We start from the raw sequence: 22,533 nt of genomic DNA, 5'->3' as shown, positions 1-22,533 counted from the left end.
AGCTTCTTCATATTTAAGATCTCTGACGATCCCACGAGGGTCTCTTCAAAAGAGGAATCTCAACTCTTTGAGATAGTGCTATTGCTTGGAGCTGTTTTCCAAATTCTCCTAGCTTCAATTCACTTAAGGATGATATATTGTTAGTTTCGTGCCCCAATAAATTTAGCAAGAGGTATATGTTCCGTGTTCCATCACATTCTGCCTTTACAACTACCAGTTTTTAAGAATAAACTGTAAATGCCACATAACTGATGATGATTCACGGTTAATCCCCCTAGATGCAATCACCCTAGATAATCCGAATCAAGAGCGCATGCCGATGCTAACCACCTTCAAAGTAGAACTCCTGAAGGTAGTCGGTTTGCTTGGTTGGTTTGGTTGAATATTCCATGAAAACACCTTTGCTGTTTACTTTCAACGAAATCCTGAGGAGGTTCGCCGAAAGTGTATATTGACCAAATTATATATTGGACAAATCCTGGGAAGACAGCATCGGTGTTTTCCAACTATTTATGGACTCCCTTTAAACATATGAAAGAATCGATTCAAATTTGTTGTATATTCTACGAGTACTTCTTGAGTTAGAAATACAGCCTGAACTGCCCCAAAAAATCTGCGGTGGAAAATACTTAACGCCAAGCGAAAACGCAGTCTGAGTTAACTGAACTGTTTACACCCGAAACAGTATTAAAACCAGGAGACGATATTCATGAATGTCTTCTTCAGTTTGGCATTGGAGTAGGTCAAGGGAAAAAATAATTTGGTCGAGGGTAGCGGTTAGCTACTTGTAAGGTGAGGGCAGTTAATAACGTATGCGGATGATGTCGGCGTAACAGTCAGCCAGTTTAGATGAGTGATAGAGGTCTTCTAAATGATGGTAGAGTCAGCTACAGGAGTCGGATCGAAAGTGAAGAGAAATTAAACAAAACTCATAACCCTAGCAAGAAGACACCTCGTAGCTCAATATTACAATAAGCGAGCTCAATGTCAAGAGAATGAACTGTTATGCTTAGTTAGGGAGTATTCTTCTAGGGACGGGATCTGAAAACGAACAGAAAAGATTTCGCGGCTCTTCCACTACTGAAATTCACATAACTATTATAATTGCGAAAATTTTGTCTGCTTTGGCTGGGATCAAAGGATGAAATGGGGATAAGCTGTTGAAGTTGAAAAAGGCACAACATAGATTTATTAGCTCCGGGGATTCACTAATATGTAGTTGAAAGGCGCCTACTTTATATCCTTGACAAGCAACAGAAGAAAAGTGACATCAATAGAAAGGAAGGGAAGTGTGGATAAAAAAACGTTTTATCATACAAACCCCTATTTCAACCAAATTCTGTGAAAATAGTTGCGCGATTTCTTATGGGAATAGTCACAGATACTTAAGTTCACCTGCCGTCCTTACCGGAGGTTAATACAACGATAAAGGGCCGGATGTATCCGCCAAGCTATTGAAAAGCAACAATTGTCTGAAAAACTCCACCTACATGCAGCCAATAGGGAAGAAGGAAGAAATCCCTGGACAATAACTTTATTTAACTTGCCTTCACTAACATTCTAACAAAAAGACTGAAGCCTTACCCCAAATAATTAATCGGCAAATACCACGACAGTTGAGAGGTGGACGCTTAACAATTGATCAGCTCTTCACTGTAAAACAGCTTTAAACTAGTATGCGACGTCGTACTGCACTATACAAAGTTATGCTCCAGTTTGGCATCCCAGAATAACTAGTTCATCTCACAAAGGCAACCATGATGGAGTCAATTTCATTGGTGTGAATTCAATGATCCATTTTTAACAGTGAATGATCTCAAGCTCTTCAATTTGGTCCTTTAAGACCCAGAAGTAGGAAATAGCGTACGCTGTTGACATCAATATCCCTTCTCAGTACCAGAGAACCTTTCAGGAAAATGGCCGATGCAGTAGAGGAGGTCGGGATCAAAAAGCAAAAGAAACAAGGTCATGGCCCAACTAGAAAACCAATGCCAGCTAGACAAAATAGCTAAATTGATGAATACAACTTGTTAAATGTTAAATGTTTCAAAGATATAATCTTCACAGCAACTTAAAGCGATGACAGCTGTCGAATCAGGTACAGCACAATAAGTATGACAATCCAAAAATGATAAAATTGCGGAAGCTCAGTGGGGAGGCCACGTTCAATTAATGAGGGAGAACTCAACCCAATTCTTGCTAGAAGAACACCATCAACGCCGACAGTACTTCATTATATCCAAAGAAGGAATTGGTGAATTGAACTGAGAGACAATTCATTCCGAATACAAAGGTGCAACGGAGGGAGGAAGAATTATTTGCGAGACCTCAGTCCGAAAATAGGATGGGATAGGAAAATTTAGGCAAACTTACACTATTAGGTTCGATACGAATAAGGACAAGGTCAGCCGTATTTAAAGCCAGCAAGTTATTAATATTAATATCTTATTTGTCTGCTAAATCAAAAACTAAATTGGGGCTAGATTATCTAGAATTTATTTTCAGTGAAATTTAGCGGCAAGGAATCAAACACCTACTTAAAACAAACATCTAAATGGATTGTTATCAACTATGAGGGCCGAGATAACAAAAAATTTTCGAATTGTTGGCCATTCAAACCTAGCAGGTGCTTCGTTCCCTCTTTGCTAGCAAAATCGGAAGGGTGGGTCAAACCTCTTGATGCTTTCTTTACTCATGCGTCAACATCGAAAATTCATGTGCTAAACCATTAACCTAGGTACGTTTATAGCTTTTCCCACATTGGGCGCCATTTGCAGTGAACCGTGGCTTTGAAATCGGCTGAGTCCTTTCACTCAAGTGAGAACTGGGGCCTCGTTAAAGAGTGCAAAGGCAACTGGGGCACGGCTTCAGTTCTAAATACAGAAAAACTCAGCTCATATCCGTAGCCTACACAACGACGGAATCTATGAGCGATACAATAACCGTCAGGTTGTGGATAAAATCCGGCTCAATAGGTTGCGGTGGGCGGGTCACTTAATCCGTATGGATGAGGATGATCCAGCCCGGAAATATCTATGGTAGAAAAATTTGACGAGGCAGACCCTGCCTGAGATGGAGTGATGGCGTAGGTCAGGACACCAGACAGCTTTTAGGGATACATAATTGGTGGACCTCGACGCAAAACCGGGATGTCTGGAGTTCCTTATTAAGGCAAGCCTAGACCGGCACCGGTTGTTGCGCCGTTGATGATGATGATACCAATATCATGGCTCATTGCAGGAGTATCAAAACTGAAGCTGACATCCGGTGGTTTCATAGCTTTCTAGGAAATTAGCTTTGCCACCAAATGACCAGCCAATCCAGTCCAAAAACTCTCGGCAATATACTGTGGGTCTAATGTTAAAGATTGAAAGGTCCACTTTCTAAAAAAAACACCTTTTTATGCAAAAACACGCGACAATTATCTAATTCCACCAATGTTGATGATTCCACACAAATGACATAATTTCATATCGATCCAATGGCATATCACCCTGCACTAAGCTATTTTTAACGACCATTTTTCCCGACCTTATCAATTTGTCAAGCCTATTTGTAAGTGGGAACCTATTTGCCATTGTCAATTATTCTTACACGAACTAGATTACTAACAAAATATATGCTGCCCCCAGTGCGATAACAAATTGGTAATTAGAATGCAAAAAATACACAACACACAAAGAATATTTTTTGCACGGTTTCAATTTAATGAACTTTAACATTCGCTTTGCTCATATCTACCAGGCTTTGAAATAAAGATTTTAAATCCAAATGGAATGAATGCATAAGTGTAAAAATAGAAATCCATAGTCAGTGAAAAAAGTGTTGATAAGTTTAATGTTTAAGAGGTTCGGGATGCGGAGGTCTAAACGTATATTTTTTTTTATAATTTTCATATCAAGTTGTCATGCTGGACACGAATTAATTCATATTTTAGAGCCCCAGGTCAACCACTTCAGAGTTCACAATATCTTGCATTTTGCAGATAATCAGACTAGAATTATCAGTTTCTAAAAAATATTACGCTTGATAACCTCATTATTAACCCCATTAAATTATACTTTATTAAACGCAGTTTCTGATATCTTCTACACTTAAAATTTCCAAATGACTACCACTGAAAATCGCGGGGTACATAACTTACATCTACCCCTAAATACACGATAGAACATGAGGAAACGTCCTTCAAAAACCCAATTGGGGGTAAAGAATTCACATTAAAATTACCAGCTCCAAACTTACGACACTACGTTTGAAAAAAGATTGCAAATGAAGTTGTTCTTGCCAATTTTTGCAACACCTCCACTCAGTCTGGCTCAACTAAACAAGTTGCATAACAGGTCGGGAATGTAGCATTAACATTGAAAAGCACAGAGCCCGTGTCGCCAGAGAACAAAAGCCACTAATTAGGCGAGTGGATACTTAATTTATTTCCTTCTCGAGATACTATTTCAGATTTCTGACTCTAAGAACAACAAGCACTTTCCATCAAACCTTGGCACCATCACTAAACCAACTTCAACTAAAATCTTCATAAATCAAGCCCATTTTCAGTTGTGCATCAAACTCACTCTCATTATCACTCACCTCGGTCTTAACAGATACAATTATTATTAGATATTTGGTATTTTCGCTTTTTAGCACTAAATATAACTCTGAGCGTTTGATTGGCACCAATTATCACAGCATTAAGAACACACGAGTGCGACAGTTCGTTACGGCCCGAACCTTAGTGTTCACTTATCCAACTGAATTCAGACCCACAGGGAGGTATCTTGATCGATCAGCAATTCTGGCTTTAACTCATCATTACAAAATATGGAGACGACTCCAAAGTCTAGGACATAACTTCTCCAACAAATCAAACTTATTTCGACCAAGCCGGAAATTTAAGCAAGAGCCCGAGTATTGCAGAAGTCGCTGTTTACCAGGCGAATTCTCGACTAGCACTGAAGTTCGCGGCTGTGGTATACCTGAAGTTTTATAACGGAATGTTCGCGGATCGCGGAATTTGCGGATTCAATGACTAGCCACTAGCGCGCATAAGCACGTACATATCATCGACCAAAGTGTTCCCGTGGTAAAAGCACAGCGAAATGAGTCCTCCGGAGGAATCCTCAGTTACGATCCATTTCCGCGAATCGTGAATCTGCATGACGATCGATGAGATGCTTCCGTGACTCATCAAGAAAATTCTGTGAAAAGTTTTCCCCACAGCGACTAGCGATGAGCGATTACATATATTTCCACGCATGCCTGGTGGGCCGAGAATATCGCGATTTAGAGCTTTCGCCATGTTGCGTCAGAATTTGGTTGAACTGGTTTCGCGATATTGTCGCTGATAAGCTGGGATTCTGCAAGAGGCGGTTGTTTACTCACAAACCTCAGCTGATTTATCTGCCCGCTTGGCCTTCGATAGATTTCTAGCGGAATCGAGGTGGACAAGCAGCAATCAAGCTTTTTTCATTAATCATTATTTATTACGATTAGCGGCTATGTATGACGTAATTAAGGTAAGAGCATTTCGTAACTCTGCAATGCTTAAATTATTCTATCGTTTGGCTTTGCGTGACAAAGCAATAGATAAAATTAACAACCAATCGCTTAATACAATATATTGACAGTTTGGCGATCGCGTATTCTTTAGGAAGTTTGAGTCTCTATTTCAGATTTTATCTAAAGTGTCGCTGTTCATAACACTTTATTGGATAAAGTTTCCTATTATTCTGGGCACAAAGCAATGATTAACTGGAGGAATAAAGGTTACATTTCAGAAAATGTTTAGCATATTTTCCTAGTTTCGGAAAGAGACAAGTAAATCCTTCAAAGTATCAGTTTTCTGGTTTAATAGATTCTGAAATGGCACCATAGCGTCAATGAAGATGATATGCAACGAATGCGGATCTACAGAAATGAAGATGCTGCCTGTTTCATTCTACTCTAGCCTCCACGAGTTAATGCTCCTAATTCTATGGGGAACAAAGTAACAACGAAGAAAGTAGACTTTGGCCCTCCTGGATTGAGGGTTAGTGAAAGCGATGAGATAACTACTCACCCCGTAAAAAACCTTGAATTTCGAAACCGCGAATACGGCTCCGGTAAGGTCACAAGGTACGTTAACTTTTTAACCTCTTCAAAGAACTTTGGCAGATAATATCAACATCCTGAATGCCCGACACGCGATCGAACATCCTACAAGTGGAACAGGTCAGGGGCAATTTGGAGTTGCATTTTTAATTAGTAACTCTTTAAAACATCTAATTAGAGGCTTCAAACCTGTCAACAAAAGACTATGTGTGATTCGTCTAAAATTATATATTATTATTGCGTGGCAGATCAAATGTAATAGGCTAACCGACAACAAGGATTAAGACGGTCTTCTACCGTCAAGCGTAAATTTCAGACCTATTTTTGGGAATTAATTGCAAACCAACCAATGAAGAATTTTTTTATTTAATTTTTACATGTTTTGATTTTTCAAAAATATTTTTGAAAAATATCCATCGTTTTTCTTATGTCCTTGAGAAATACCTTCTTACCATAGTCCTTGTCGAAATTTCATGGGCGAATTTGTGGCAATTGAAAGGTCATTTTATCTATTCGAAATCAAAAAAGTTATATTTCTTATCAGTAAGTGTTCCGTTGGCTATGTTTTGCCAAGCTGGATTTTTTTTTAAGTTAGACTAAAATATGCACCATTTTTCAAAAAATTTGTATTTTGACTTTTTTCAAAACTTTAAAGGCTGTAAAACTTTAGAGGCTGGAACAAATCAAAATTTTCAAAAACTGGCTCGGGAAGTCATAGCGAGATGATCACTGAATAAATAAAAAAAAACTTTATTAAACTCAACTGATTAAAAAAGTCAACTTTCGGGAAATGCGTTTAAAGATAAAGTGCGGTATAAGACAAGTTTGCCGAAACTTCGGATTCAATCTGGGCCGGGGAGTCCTTCTGCCTCATTAAGAAAACGTTCTCGCATTTTCCTCTCTCTGTTGAATCCGGATCCTTTTTGCAGCGTCACTGACCCTACGCTATGAGCGGTCGATGGTTTCAAGTCTCCCGAAGTAATATCTAAAACGTCTATGGTTTGCAAAATTAACAAAAATCCTTCATTGAACATCATTATCGCTTTGGAGCTAAAATTCAAATACAGCTTTTGAGGGATTCGTTGTTGTTTTGAGTGTGTACACCCAAGCATCGTTCTAATAATTATCAGAAGATAGATCCTCGTATGTCAATTTCAACAACTATACAATCTGGGATCGATAGGGATTCTGTGATATTGAGAACTTGAGAAAGTCCCATGGGTCTCTGCCACTAAGCACTCGAAAAGATCGAAGGTGTTCATATTTGCCCTCCGAAATACTCATAAAGCAACATGCTTCTTCCGAAATCCTTTTTATGGCGTATTCCTTGTTGAAACCACAACGGTAGAAGACTCCCTTAAGGAGGTCATCCCGTGTCTCGGACCCGCGGAATCGAATTTTTCTTTGGCATCAATTGTATCTCTCGATCACGGTCGAAAATCACAACCGATAACAACTACGATGATGAAATCCGCGCACGGTTGTTGTCAGCCAACAGAGCCTATTTCAGCTTACAAAGACTGTTCCGCTTGAAACGTCTCACCATAGGGTCAAAGCTCTTACTGTACAAGACTATGATCTTGCCAGTCCTCATATATTCCTCGGAAACTTGGGTTCTTAGCAAGAAAAATTGCGAACTCTTGGCCGCCTTCGAGAGAAGAATCCTCCGAAGAATTTTTGGCCCCCTACATGAGGATGTAGCCTACACAATGACGAAATCTATGAGCGATACCATGACCGTCCAGTTGTGGATAAAATCCGGCGGGTCACTTAATCCGTATGGATGAAGATGATCCCACCCGGAAAGTCTATAAGGGCAATATCTATGGTAGGAAAAGAAGACGAGGCAGACCCTGCCTAAGATGGAGCGATGGCGTGGGCCAGGACGCCAGACAACTTTTAGGGATATCGAATTGGTGGACCTCGGCTCAAAACCGGGATGTCTGGAGTTCCTTATTTAGGCAGGCCTAGACCGGATACCGGTTGTTGCGCCGTTGATGATGATGATCAATTGTATCTAGATATAGTGTAGAAGATATGGGCAAAGTGATTTTTTTATATTGGGAGTCGTTCGGAAATTATACTATATATGAATGTTAAACACATGATAAGTCACATGCCAGATTAATGTCGATTGCCGTAATAAAGCTCGTATTTATCGGTCCGAATGACGTTCGAATGTCTTCGCTAAAAGGACAAAAATTGAAGCCAAGGCTGTACATGCTTTTCTTGAAGAAACCTAGGGTTTATGGACTAAAAATTTACAAAAAAAAGTTTAACAAGGCACCAAAAATTTAGCTTTTAATATTTTTTAATAATCCTAGTTTGCGGACGGTAGTTAAGTCTGTACGTTAAAATGCCGTTTACTTTTTTCTTTAAGATGATCGCAGCGCCCTTCAGCGTGGCAGCAGAAAAACACCTTCTTTTGGAGATGGGTGTATAAATTGCTCTGTATTTCAATAATAAACTATGCGATCGGGCTGGAAAAATTACTATGGACGCTCAAGATATTAGGAAATCTATGGTAAAAAATTCGTATTTGTATCTCTATACAGTTCTTCACAAAAAATTTCTAAAAAAAACCAAAAAACAGCCTTCACAAGGGACGACCCCCTTAAGCAATCCAGGACGAATTTTGTGGTCCCGTACAAAACTTTACTTACTACAATAGTAAACTCCGCCATGCTATTTACATGCAGGTCCCAAGCCCAGGTAAAGGAGCAGAATTTGAGGCAACGTACTTTGTACTATCCTCATCATTATCCTCAACGGCGCAACAACCGGTATCCGGTCAAGGCCTACCTTAATAAGTATCTCCAGATATTGTGGTTTTGCGCCGAGGTCCACCAATCCGACTATTCGAACTATCCTCACTAAAACAAAATTAAAATGCTGAGATCAGGGAACCAGATAAATAAAGTATAGTTAGTTATTCCACTATGCTAGATTGTACGTGATACTTATTGGTGGCAGGTCCCGCGACAGGCCGACCAAGCAAATTCATCCAATGACTTTAAAAACGAAATGATCGGGTTGAGTCAAAAGCTTCGAAAATATGATAGGATGTTCACCTCAGTTGACGATGCATGGCGGGCCCCGGTCCTGTCGAGAAATGGGCAAGAGTTCCTGATGCATGGGTGGCGTCAGGACGTAAGAAAATTAGTCCGAGCTAAGCAAATACTTGTCTGCACGCTAAATATTGGTATATTTAGTGGCCGCGGTTTAGTGACATTGACGACATTTACTTTGCCTTATTCAGGTACGATCTGATGGGAGAATACATTTAATAATATGCAATATTTTTTTGTTTTCTCCCATTCCAATACCCCTTAGCTACATTCCTACTTTAAAATTGAGTAATTTTATTTATTTTACAAAAAAACCTAATAACCGGTCGGTTTACCCTAACCCATTCTTCCAAGTTCAATGCCAGGTTTAACCGGACCAGATCGGCTGATGGAGGGACAGCTAATCGCCTGGACCGGGGAGAGGCACACGTTTGCAGCTTTGGGGATCGAAAATTATCCAGGTTGGTTGAATTTCGGTGCTGGAAGTAAAGGAAGAACGGAAAATAAACGAGAGGAGGCATTACGTTTCATGGAAAACACGCGTGAAAATTTCTGCGTAAGATTTGAATTTTGCTGTGCGGTTTGCCCCTACCAGTAGTATTCCCAAAGAGGCTTTTAACAAGGTGGAGGGCTCTCAAACTGTGAGCTTTTCGTTGGAATTTGGTACGTGAAGTCAGTGCTTAGTTTTCTCCGGGATTTTCCTTCTCCATCAGTCAGAATTGAACTAAAGATTTTAGTTTTTAGGATTTTCCGAAGATGATTGTTTCGTGCTGATGAGTCAATTTCTTCAACAGATTATCAGAACTCCTTATCTTTTTGTTCCCCTCACTTCCTTTTATCCTCTGTGGAAACTTTAATCTTTCTATGCTCTCCTGGCCTCCCTAGTAACTACCTTTCCCTTCCTGTATCTATAATACTTTCATGTACACCTGTGCCGCCCTGCAGTTTAACCTTTCTAGAAACCACATAGATCGCACTTTTGATCTTGCCCTCTCTAACTTCCCTATGCGTTGCCTTTCCCAATCCCCTCATGCCCATCTTACGTTGCATCTAACGGCCATCATCTTGCTTTCGAGCTCGATGCATAGATATTCCGACTCAACTCTCCTTCGCCCGCAAGCCTACTAAGTTGAACTTTCGTAAGGCGAACTTTGAGGGTCTGAAGTCAGCCCTGGCGGCAATCAACGGCGTTCCTTCTTCCTCCATTAACGTATGACCAAAAACTCAGCACCTTCTATACCATTTTATCTGATCTTCTTCCCAGATGTCCGCAGGGACAAATGAGGGTGTGAAGGCAGCAGCGGGTAGTCATCTCTCCCAAAGCGCGTTGAAAAAGCATGGTTCTCTCTGTAACTCACTTTTGCTCATTGTGATGAAGGTTGCCCTAATAATAAGCTTATTATACGAAAACAACTTCTTTTCGAAGCCCCGTACCCTTTCCGTCGGAGGATGACCATTCTTCGGCAGTGTTAAAAAGGGGAAACTGCTCCCTCTCTGGGATGGGAGTTAGCAAATCAGACTATACCCCACAACGCTTTTAAAATACCCCTTTGCCACCCCCTAAATTTTCTTAAGGGCAATATTTGCCACCGAGACAAATCATCAAATATAATTTCTTAGAACTTGATAAACTATACAAAATAGTATCTTCTCAACATTCATTCTTGTAATTTGTTACGCAAATCCAAAAATAGGGACTAGTATCCAGCTCTACATTGTATTTACGCAGAACACCGTACATAATTTCTCCAGAATTCTGCCAAGAACACCGGTAAAATATTGGATATCCATTCACGACTACCGGAAGATATTCTTAGAGAGACATGAGTCAATACCGAAATTACATCAGAACATTAAATGACACTATTTTCGGCATTGCATATGTAATCCATCTGAAACGTGAATTTAAATACCCACCGAGTTCCAGCCCCATTCCATTGATTTGTTCACATGTGTACACAGCAAATGTGTTGAATCACGGCTCCTTCAGCTCCACCGCGTCTCATGATGTCTGGCAAAGGTGGCACTTTATTCGAGCAATTCTATTCTGGCTGAGCACAAATGTATGTACATAAATGTTTTCTTATAATTAACAAGAATAGTTAAAACGAAAGGTAATAAAACTCGGTGAACTCATTCCGGTGAGTCAGAGAATTGTATAGTTAATACTTACAATTTAACAAATTATTCATTGCATTAATCGAGAATGGGAGTGATTTCATGTTATGCATATTCATGAGAAAGTTTTAAGATTTTGTACTCATCAATACAGAATCTTCCCCGTAATGCAAATGACTTTTTGCTGTTTGCAGGATAGAAACTGTGCTTGTTTGGATCAACGAAATACAGTTAGAGGTAGTATGCGCATTCCAGATTGAGCAATCACATGAATTCATTTAATTATATTTTGTTGCTAAGATGCAGAAACTTGAAGCCAACTTTTCAGTTTCTATAAAAGCCATTGGAGCACATCTGTTTTGTATGCATACAGAAACATAAATCTGTGCTATCTTGACGGTTTTGGGGCAAATAAACGTGTTAAAATTTCACTTTATTGTCTGTCTGGGACTTAAATCCCCTAAAACTATCTCTCCTCACCCGCTAGGACCCATAGAACTATCTATAGATATTACATCCTCGGGCGGTTCAAAACCCTAGTAGTTCAATCTTACGGTGAAAAGTGTTTCCTTCCTGTTGCTCAAACACACAAAGTTCCTCCAGGAAGAGTTTCCTTAAGATAACGTCAAAGGGTAGTATAGGTCCCAGGGCGAAACGTGGATTGGTACACACGATGGAGCATAAAACCTGGGAAACGCATGCTGAACCAACACCAACAGCTCTACTACTAAATTCTATCTCCACCTCCACGTGGTGACGGCTGGGAGCTCTTTATTAACGAAAAGCTGCAGACGGAGAAGGATGAAGGCGAGCCTCCCGCGCCTAAAAACAGGACAAATTGTACCAACTGGTCCTCCAGGGTGGGGGTAGGGTAGGGCTGACAACCCTACGTTGAAAACAACTTGTTACGCAGCCACAACAGGAGCCTCGGACCGGACGGATAACACAATGGAATAACGATTTGCGCATTTTCTCATGGAACATCAAACAGCACTGGTCAAACGGGAAGAATAAAGGTAGGAGACTACAACTTTGAGACCGTTGATAATTTTTCCTATCTGGCGTCGAAAATCATAACCGATAACAGCTACGATGATGAAATCCGCGCACGGTTGTTGTCAGCCAACAGAGCTATTTCAGCTTACAAAAACTGTTCCGCTCGAAACGTTCCACCCTAGGGTCAAAGCTCTTACTGTACAAGACAATGATCTTGCCAGTCATCATACATTCGTCGGAGACTTGGGTTCTTAACAAGAAAAATTGCGAACTCTTGGCCGCGTTCGAGAGAAGAATCCTCCGAAGAATTTTTGACCCCCTACATGAGGATGGACGATTCCGTAGCCTATATAACGACGAAATCTATGAGCGATACTATGACCGTCAGGTTGTGGATAAAATCCAGCTCAATATGTTACGGCGGGCGGGTCACTTAATCCGTATGGATGAGGATGATTCAACCCGGAAAGTCTATAAACGCAATATCTACGGTGGAAAAAGAAAATGAGGCAGATCCCGCCTAAGATGGAGCGATGGCGTAGGTCAGGACGCCAAACTGCTTTTAGTGATACCGAATTGGTGGACCTCGCCGCAAAATCGGGATGTCTGGAGTTCCTTATTAAGGCAGGCCTAGATCGGATACCGGTTGTTGCGCTGTTGATGGTGAATAGCAAATCTCAGTCAGGCTAAGAAGGTATGCTCAGGGTCCTCATATTCACTTAGGCATTAAGGACAAAAGGTGGGAATTTCCATGTCTGAAACGATGTAATTACTGGGCGGTATCCACAATCCGTAGTCAGGAATTAAGTCAAGCGATTAAGAGCATCCCCAATGCCGCCCATAATCCAAAGCCGAATATTTTGAATCAGTCTGTGCATCCACCTCCTTTGATGATAATTATCCCAATATTCATGCCATATCCTAAGTGTGCGCGTTCTCTCCTCCTTCTTCTCCCACAGTAACGGGTCCAGTACCGATTTTCGAGGATCTCAGGACTATTCAAGAAATAGTCCCCTCCCCGGTATTGTTTTTACGGCTTCCATGAGTCCACGTTTGGTATTCCGTTCGGGGTGGGTAATTTATTTTATTTTATTAATGTTTGCATTCAATCGTAAGTTCGCCTTCTGTTCTAGGCGGAATATCCCCTAGGGGTTGTTTTCCTTCGAAGCCAACAGTGCAGTTTTCTAGCTGTAGAAATAGGGTAGTCATTATATTACATACTAAATTATTATTATTCTGTTAAGGGAAAGTCGCACCGCGTCCTTGAAGAACTATTGTGCCCCTTACATAGTAACACTGAATACTTGATCTGTTGGACCTTTATTTCCTTCAGCTTACCCGTTATCGCTCTATAGGTTGCAACAACATACTTGCCCACACAGCCTGCACACTAACGATTGTCATTCACGGGACGCCGTATGTTTTCAAAAGTTCTTTTGTGTTGACATGCCCATGTGGAATTTGAAATTGCCGTTGTGACCTCCTTGGAGTCTTTCCATTAAGAGTTATTTCATAGCTCAATTGTGTGGTCATAATTTCTTTTCCTAAGAATTTACCTACCAGGTTCTGGTAAGTCGTGGGTTTGTTTCGGTAGCTCCCTTCAATCTTTTGATAACAGTAGGTACCTGTTTCGATGGGTTGTGCTTCGCTAAGATGAATTCGTAGAGTGTATGCAAGCTCTGCATCAACTCTCCAGTCGTAGACATGAACCATTTCTTTCCTACCGTGCTCGATACAACCATTACTGTTAATCCTGGGCTTCCACGCGTCTGCTCTGGGGAGCACTCTCCGTAAAGCGCTCTAAGTTCATCACCTACTCCTTATCACTTGTTGAATACCTACTCCGCCAAACAGCAGACAGCTACCGAAGGTAGGCTTTCAGAGGTATTTCCTCCTACACATTTCCTGCCGTGCCAGTTTCACTAAACCGCTATCGATTCGTCTTGGAATTTTATGAATATGTGCGTGCTTATAGAGTTGTGATAGAATGGCTAAGAGTGTACACATCTATGCACACCATGGTACCTCTCCTGGTCATTCTTTGTAGATTAGAGGACACAGTGTCTCTTTGCTGCATTGTTTTTGCATCTAAGCCCAGCTCCAAAGAAGTGCTTGTACTAGCCAAGTTCCAGAAGATGGGTCGAATTCGTTGGTGTTGATTAAACTTCGATTGATACTTCTTTCCACCTTAGATATAATGGTGGCACGGGCTTGAAGGTTCCTTCTCTTCCATGACATCTCTAACCCAAATAATAGGAGATACACCTTCTTAGAATGGAGCTCCAAAACGTAATTAGGTAAATAGCTCTGTTTTCGTTATCGTCTTTATGCCACTCGTTCACTCAGAGAGAGCTTCACGGCACAGTTTACCTACTTTTATCATCGACCGTGCACTTTGAATGCTTTTATTCGTTCCTTACTTCACCGTTTGGGGGAGCTCTTAGCCATTGATTATCGGTGGATAACCATTTGTCTAAATTCGGAGTTTAATCACGCGGAGTCAAGCCTATTCTTATTCATCACTGGAAGATATTGGCGGTTTTGAGTGTGTAAAGCTTATTCCTTGTGGTCATCTGCTATTATCGGTAGTGGATCCTAGGAAGCAGTAATTAAAATATACAAGGGCTCTGGTGACGGTGGCCGATGGTAATTAAAGGAGGAATCCGTCTAGGACTCCCGACAACACCGAACACGTTTGCAGAATGGTGTTTTTCTGCATGGTTTGAACCAGAGTGTATGATAGTCCGCGAATATCAACTGAAGCCGTGAGGGATTTAAGCGCAATACCTGTAGCTGACAATATCATGGGAACTACAAACACTTTCTCGAGACGTCAAATTTCTATGATTTCCCAAGCCATTGGCTCTTGTCCACCTTCTTCTCCCGTATTTCGGTTCAATGTTGCTATTATGGGGGGTATCAACAGTAATAATATCCGCGGACTGACCCGTCTTGTTAACTAACAGTACATCATGCTTGTTGTGTAGTATGTGGTGGTCGGTGAATCACCTTACATACAGCGTTGTGCCTGTTCGTGCATTGCATCGGCACATAACCATACAGGCAGAAATAAGGTGGTCCAGCGTCTTTGCCGCCGAACCACATATTCTACACTGGTCGTTCTTCACCCTTTCTTTCATTATGAGTTTTTTACAAGCTCGGGTGGCGACCACGTCATCCTGAAAGGCACCCATACCATAAATTCCTCCACTCCAACAAAGAGCTCGCCCCCGCAGGCACCCGTTTCTGTGACAAATGGCTGCCAGAGGCCACTGACGTGTTTACTGTGCATTGGCTTCGACTTCCATTCATCGATCCCCTCTTTGTTTGACTTCACCCTCCTCAGAGGATTGAAAGATCGATCCTTTAAGTAAAGTGGAGGCAGCCCACCTGTATGCGAGGGAATCACCTGCTTTTTGCTGTAAAAGTAAGTGAGTAGTGAGTTGATTTGGCGATGATGTTGTGCCGCAACGTAGCCTCCGAAGTCACGAGGATGCTCCTTCCAAGGAGATATGTTACGATTAACGCTTGCTAAGGAGTTTCTAAACAACGGTTGATGCTTCGAGTTGCACTTTTCTCTCTACTAGCAAAACGAATTTGGTACTACATAAATAAAGGATTGTTTGTTGTACGTCGCTTATAATCAGAGTGGTGCGCTCTAGTTTTTTTCTTCGTAGTCACAGTCTAAGAAATCTTGAATGTGTAGCTGAAAATCTAAATTTTATTTGACAATGCTAGCTTGAAGGGCATCCCGCTGCACTTATTGCTTCATTTATGAACGTAAGAATAAACTGCCAGAAAAGATGGGATGTATTAATCCCATAATCCCATAATTTCAAGACCGTAGGAGTGGCAGAAAACCCACTATCCAGCGGCGTTAATACTATTATAGAAGGCATAATGCTTATCAGGAAGTTCAGAGATAATTCCACTGGAAAGGGCTAATCGACTGCCGGGTGTTGCGATTCAAAAGGCTCAAGTTTTGGGAGAGTGTACTATAAAAATTGCAAAAAATGTCTAATTAATAGACAGGCAATCAACAAAGATTCGTTGAGATGAAGGGCAAACATTGATAATTACAAGGCAGCATTATCTCAGAAAAGGTAAATTTTCATTTCATTCTTTTCTAGCAAAATTATTCTCCACTTTCATTGAGGCTATTTGGTGTATGTCACCGTTTTTCGTGCTCAACAAATGTATGGTGCATCCATATCACAAATTTATCCTATATCCAAAGCCTATTTTAATGAAAATTGGAAAAGGTGAGCTCGATTCCACAGGTTTTTTCACCATTTAGCCCAATTGTATTAAATCTTGCCTGGATTTGAATTTGTTTTACACTGCTTGAATGGATGCTGCCTATTTTTTTCCAGTTATTCGACAAGAAAAGCTATAATAATAATAATACACGTACAGATACATAAAACTCTACCGTAGCCGGTCCCAAGCCCAGTTGGGAAAGGAGGAGCAATAGATGGCTTGAGTCTGTACGCCACCACAGTGTGTCAGGTGGTAGATGGGGAAAGAGCAGGAACTTTGCAGTTTTGCAGGTTACTCACTGGGAAAGCTATTACCGCGCCTGGCAGTAAGGGATAGAATGCAAAACCAGGAGATGAGGAGAAAAAGAAATTTAAGATCCGGTACGATTAACTGGCGGGAGTTGTCTCACTTGGCGACTGATTCGGGCTCCCGTAATGAACAGCACGGTGCCGAAACCGCTAATCGTGGGGCGGTTCGACGATTAATCACCATTTTACATTTACGAAAAAAAATTTAGGATATCGTTTACTTCTAGATGTTTTAGTTCCCTGTCTGGTAGATATTCTCTCAGATACACTCTTCAGTTGTACACGAGGATCGCACATTGTCCTAGGATATATTAAGGAGGCTTTATTTTATTGCCTCGCTCATAATGGTAGGAGAGGTAGATGGTGGCGCGGGTTACTTCATATGTTGCTATAAGCACCTTGCGCTACCGCATTCCTGATCAGCTTACCCAGTATAGTATATTGGAATATTCTTATCTTTTAGAGTAACATTACCTAATTTTTTTTATAGAAGGCTTCAGCTTCAAAGAGTAGCGTTTCAGTTCCTTTATTTGCTAACTGATCTGCTGCTACATTGCTCTCTATCCACATATTGCTCTGATTCTAAACTACTTACCATATACCTTATTAAACATTATTTCAAAACTTACCCAACTTTCTTGCTTCCTATTTAGCATTCGTTTCATGCATTCTGGTGGTCGTCAAGCGTTTTCCTTTGCATTTTCTAGTAAATGGTATATCATAGCATCTTCACTGGATTAATGTTCATCCCCGCTCTCTTGCACCACTCGTCAGTGAAACTCAGTTCCACTTCATAGAGTGTCCTTTCGTTTATAATTACAAATTGGTATTATTTGATCGCTATGATCCTGGACCCTCATTCAAATGTCAACTGATTTTAGCGGTGATAGTACCCCTCTCTGTACAGAAACTTCGGGTATAACATATTGATGAGTTTCGTTTTTGTACTTGCTGGTGCCTCCACAAGTCTGTTTTCCAGTATCTTGCCTTCCAGAAGGCAAGGTTCTTCTTTTGTGTCAATTACGTGGTGTACCCACCGTGCATGTTGGGATGCACTCTATGTGACAGATTACGCATTTGAACATTTCGCGATTGGTTTATCTGGTTCTTTTTTCCTTTTAGATTATAAGGATAATGGAATATGAGATAAGGGAATTAGGTAAGCGTTAAGACCTCAAGTAAATTTAGAGTTTCTAACTTTCTTCATGAATGCGACAATATGGGAGAAACAAGTAGTATCAAATGTGCTATTTGGATATGTAGCCTCGCAGGAATTTCCAGTCCACGCCTATGTCGATCAATGATCTACGCTAGAAATATCGCTTATTTTTCCTTTTGAACGGTTCCGTAATCTTTGTGGCCTTAGTCGAAACTTACGAAAGAGTTTGACATTACAAAGTGAGATTCTACTGACAAATTTCCCCCATTAAAAGCCGGTTGATATGAAAAGTACATAGCGAAGTTATCCGTGCTATGTTAGAATGTGAATTAGAATGAATTAACTTAGGATATCGCGGTTTTGCGCCGAGGGCCATCAATTCAATATCCCTACCATTTCCATTTCATGTCCATTTCAGACCGTCTTCTTTTTCTTCCATAGATACATGTATAGTCCTTATAATCTTTCCGGACTGAATCATGTTCTCCCCAAAGATAAGCTAACCTGCCGCTGCAGCCTATTGAACCAGGATTTACCTAAAACCAGACGGTCGTGGTATCGCCCATAAATTTCGTCGTTATGTAGCCTGTCTGCTATTTTTCGTTCAAAAAATTTCCGGATATTTCATAGGAGGAATTATTCCAGTGAATCTCTATTTACTTGAAATAAGAGTAAAAACGATCTGAAAAAATCACTATTTTATGAGGCACAAATTCAAATCCTTTTGAATTTCATAAAAAAACCATAAAATCAAAACTGCAATACAAAAATCTTATTTATAAATATTCGCTAATTAAATAAAGCAAATCCAATGACGAATCAATCAATTCTCAGCAGGAATTCATTAAATACTTTTATCACAACATGTGTATGTTGCATATTCTTAAAGATGTATTCGATTTCATGAAATATGACTATGACGTGAATAGAAGAAATCTAAATAAAATAATAATAACAATAAATTTCCCATTGAATAGGCAATAAAGCTACTTTTATCAAGTCTACCATATCAAATACAAAATTTTACTATTCCTTGAGAAGCGGTTGCTGGCTAGCTGAGAAAGTGCAGCATTTCAAGGCCAACCACTTTGGCTCTTTTAACACCAAAGCCATTTGTAAATAAAATTTAATTGAGTTAAATCAAATTTGACTACAAATATATATCAGAATGCACAGTTAAATTGCGTCTGATATAGCCCCACAAGGTTTTTCTCATTTAGTTTTATGAAGATAAAAAAGGTGAGGGTTGGTGTCAGTTTAAGGTCGCTTGAATTTTACAGCTTTACAGTATTTTTTGAAAAACAGAATAGATACTCATATAAACTAATATTCATAATCTATTTGGAAATGTCGGTCCTTTAAGCTTATCGGATTGATGTCCTTTAAATTTCATTGAATTGAAGGCCTAGCTTTAAGAGCTTGATAACATCCTGAATATGACTTAAGCGGTGTTTGTGCGGTCGGATGTATGCAGAAGGATTGGGTGAGACAGCTCTTCAGTTCATATACAGCGGTCCAACTGCCTTAGATTTGAGATGAAGATATCTTTCTCTGATCAGCCCCCGCTTGTATGAAAGGTTCTGTCTAAATCCACTTGCATTCAAAATTATGATTATCCGTGTATTGTACAGCTATCATTACGAGCAGTCACAGCCCAGTTTTATTAAAGCAAAACCGTATATTCCACACTGGTCGTTTCTCATCTTTTCGTTCAGAATAACCTTTCCGTAAACACGTGTTCCGTCCAGGATGACAGAGGCTATTTACGTATTTATCAAGCATTACTCTTCACGTCCATTCATTCCAAAGAGCCATTTTCAAATGGCTCGTCTTCTCTTTACTATAAAAATAAGCGCGTAGCGAATCGATTCGACGATGATGATATGCGGAAATATAATATTAACCACGCTGCCACGAGGCACGCTGATCCACTCCACAGCGGGATTTGGGCGATGCATTTGAAAACAAGTGCTGCTGAATGTTTTCTAGAACGGTCCTCGTCCGCGGCATAACTTATTTTATTCTTCTCCAAAAGATGTGCACCCAATCACCAAATCGGGAAATCTGTTTTCCATCTTGCGGTTACCTGAAATGCGTTTCAACTCCTTCTAACGCTTCCCGCGACGCCCGCACTCCTCTTCTAGTTTTCTCCGCCAAGTGCTCTTGGATCGGCCCACACGTCGGCCATCTTGGGAGAATGAATTACACTGTATAGCGTAGCCCGCAATGGAGTCATCACCCCTCCTTAATGTCTGGTGTGACCTATCCACTGCCACTTCCACCGTCCAATCACATCAGTCACGGTTACGACCAAATACTTTGTTTCAAATACCCTTAGCAGCAGTGTATTCCGATGTTACGTCGCGGACAGGCTTGCAGTGTTTGAGTAAGAGTAGTGGTAACTTTCCATGTACTACTCCCATTTATCAACAGAGTCGTTTGTCCAAAGTCCATATTCCGGTGCGGGAGCAAACAGATATAATCAGCGAAGCCGAGGTGGTTGTGGAGAGACGTCATCGTCCATTGAAGTATTCTATGTGCTCCGGACGAGCAAGCATGAAGAACGTCACCCAAAATAAGATGAAATCATATCGATAATAAGATGCTACCCTGGTGGATTTCGCTTTCGAACTAAAATTCCTCTGAGATTTCAGCTCGATGCAGACGTAACATTTTGCGCCATCATATGACGCTCTGATGATAACTATTAGTTTCTAGGAATACCTCTCCCCCGCGCATCTTGGGGAAGCCATCAGAAGCGAGCGGATTCACGTTTGCTTTCTAGAGTACAAAAGTACATTGCCATAAGTGAGGCAAAAAGGAGAGGACTACAAAGTCTCAGAATGTCCAGCTTATTTCTTTAGAAATTTCCTCGAGTTGGCGAAAGTGAACTTTCTGGGGACTCTCGATACCATTCTTGAGGAGCGTGGCCACATTTCAGAAACCAATCATAGTTCGTTTACAACAGCCAAAGATCTTCGGTATGCGATCGATCCCTATCTAAAGCGCTATTGACGTTTCGGTAGCGTAAAGGTTCGAAAATTGCAGGTTTCAAATGCCCACCTTAGAGTGCACTCATAAACGCGGTTGAGTAGCGGTAGAGGTGTAGGTTAACAAGTCGGGGAAAACCAAGAAAACTCACTCGAGAACAGAGCTGCCATGAGGAGAAGAAAAACAAGTTATTAAAGCAGTTCTTTACTTATGATACGCCACAAGATGGGGAATCGGAAGACTAAGAATTTGAAGGAGGAATCATTGATCTCAGAACGAATCAATAAATGAAGAGTTCCAAACACCGTCGCCAGTGCAGAGTGCCCCAGCGACACCACAAAGACGTACCCAGAGGCCAGGGTATAAAATGGCACAGAGAGAGCATGACTGGTGGCAGTCTGCTGTAGAGGAAAACATGAAATCACTAGGCGTACACCGAGTCCGGGAAATCGCAGATTTTCTTCTAGTCAGAAAAACAGTTTCATGCAAATGATTTTAAAGAGGAAAGCCAATGGTGACCTCTTCTAACGTCACCGTGATGACTACGCCGAGACGTTCGCTCTTGTGGTTTCACTTACACTGGCAGTACGGCAGAAATTTTGGGCCCAGTACTTAGATGTAGTTACCTGAACGGGGAACGAATGAAAAAGCCTTCATGGAGCAGTCTAAAGGATTTGCGTTACCAGGGAAAAAATATAAAGAGATTATGCAAGAGCCTGTAGGGGCTGTTGTAATCAGCAAGAGCATAAGAGAAACTTGAAGGCAGCAGCTATCCTTGGAGAAATGGGGTTCAGTAGTAGAACTTCATGCACGTGTTTGCACTCGAAGGCCGAAAAGGATAGAAAATGACCTATATTAGACCATTTGCCTGTGGCCGGAGCAACACATGAAACATGAGAGCACTGAACAAATTACTGAGTAGATTCTTCACAATGAAATACTGAGGCACAGAGTCTGCCATAAGGTTGGTTGGGTTTCAATTGACCAAAGCCGAACGAGCAATCAGATCGACCACTTCGCCATCAGCTGTAGATTTAGGGGTTTTCTTTTGGTTGTGCATAATAAGAGATTCGCTGACATCGGTCTTAAAAGGGATCACCATCTGATAGTCGCTTACGTTCGCTTGCGTGTGGTCCTTCTCGCAGGGACGGGGAGCTCTAACGCCCCAAGTTCAACATAGACTGCTTGTATGACCAAGCTGTCGCTAGACAGTGGGAGAGCTATCTTGCTGATCGATTGGCATATATACTGAGTAATCGGTGAGCATCGGGCCGCTATCAAAAATGCTTCTTTTTTCTCGGATGCTTTACAGGTCGTTGGCTACGTCCCGAAGGGGGGGTCATAAGATGCGACTCACTTCGGAGTCGTGGAAGCGGATCGGCGAACGGGATGTTTTGTTCCTGGCTCTACTCACCGCTGCGAATAATGGCGGGCGTAACGCGCTCAAACTCCGATACCGAGCGAAATTCCCAGAAGTTCAACATGATGTATGCCGAGACTGGTCACGGAAGCGGAAGATGCTGAAGATAGCAATGATTTCAGATTT

At 41.0% G+C, this 22,533-nt stretch overlaps 1 protein-coding gene across 3 annotated transcripts in view; it reads right to left on the bottom strand.

The window, feature by feature from the left end:
• Positions 1–22,533, bottom strand: part of LOC119653608 (tubulointerstitial nephritis antigen-like) — a 197,717-nt gene that overhangs the window by 19,247 nt on the left and 155,937 nt on the right. Inside the window, exon 1 of one of the 3 annotated variants that reach the window (XM_038058375.1) lies at positions 4,588–5,062. The exons of 1 other annotated variant lie outside the window; for it this stretch is intronic. The gene's annotated coding sequence lies outside the window, so the exon portion shown is untranslated. Of the gene's footprint in view, positions 1–4,587; positions 5,063–22,533 lie in introns of those variants that run through there. One more of the 3 variants, XM_038058391.1, reaches the window with a different exon arrangement.

This window comes from Hermetia illucens, chromosome 1 (assembly GCF_905115235.1).
Source record: "Hermetia illucens chromosome 1, iHerIll2.2.curated.20191125, whole genome shotgun sequence".
NCBI lineage: Eukaryota > Metazoa > Arthropoda > Insecta > Diptera > Stratiomyidae > Hermetia > Hermetia illucens.
Note: the sequence above shows the minus strand (reverse complement) of the source record. Positions and strands in the feature narration are given on the sequence as shown.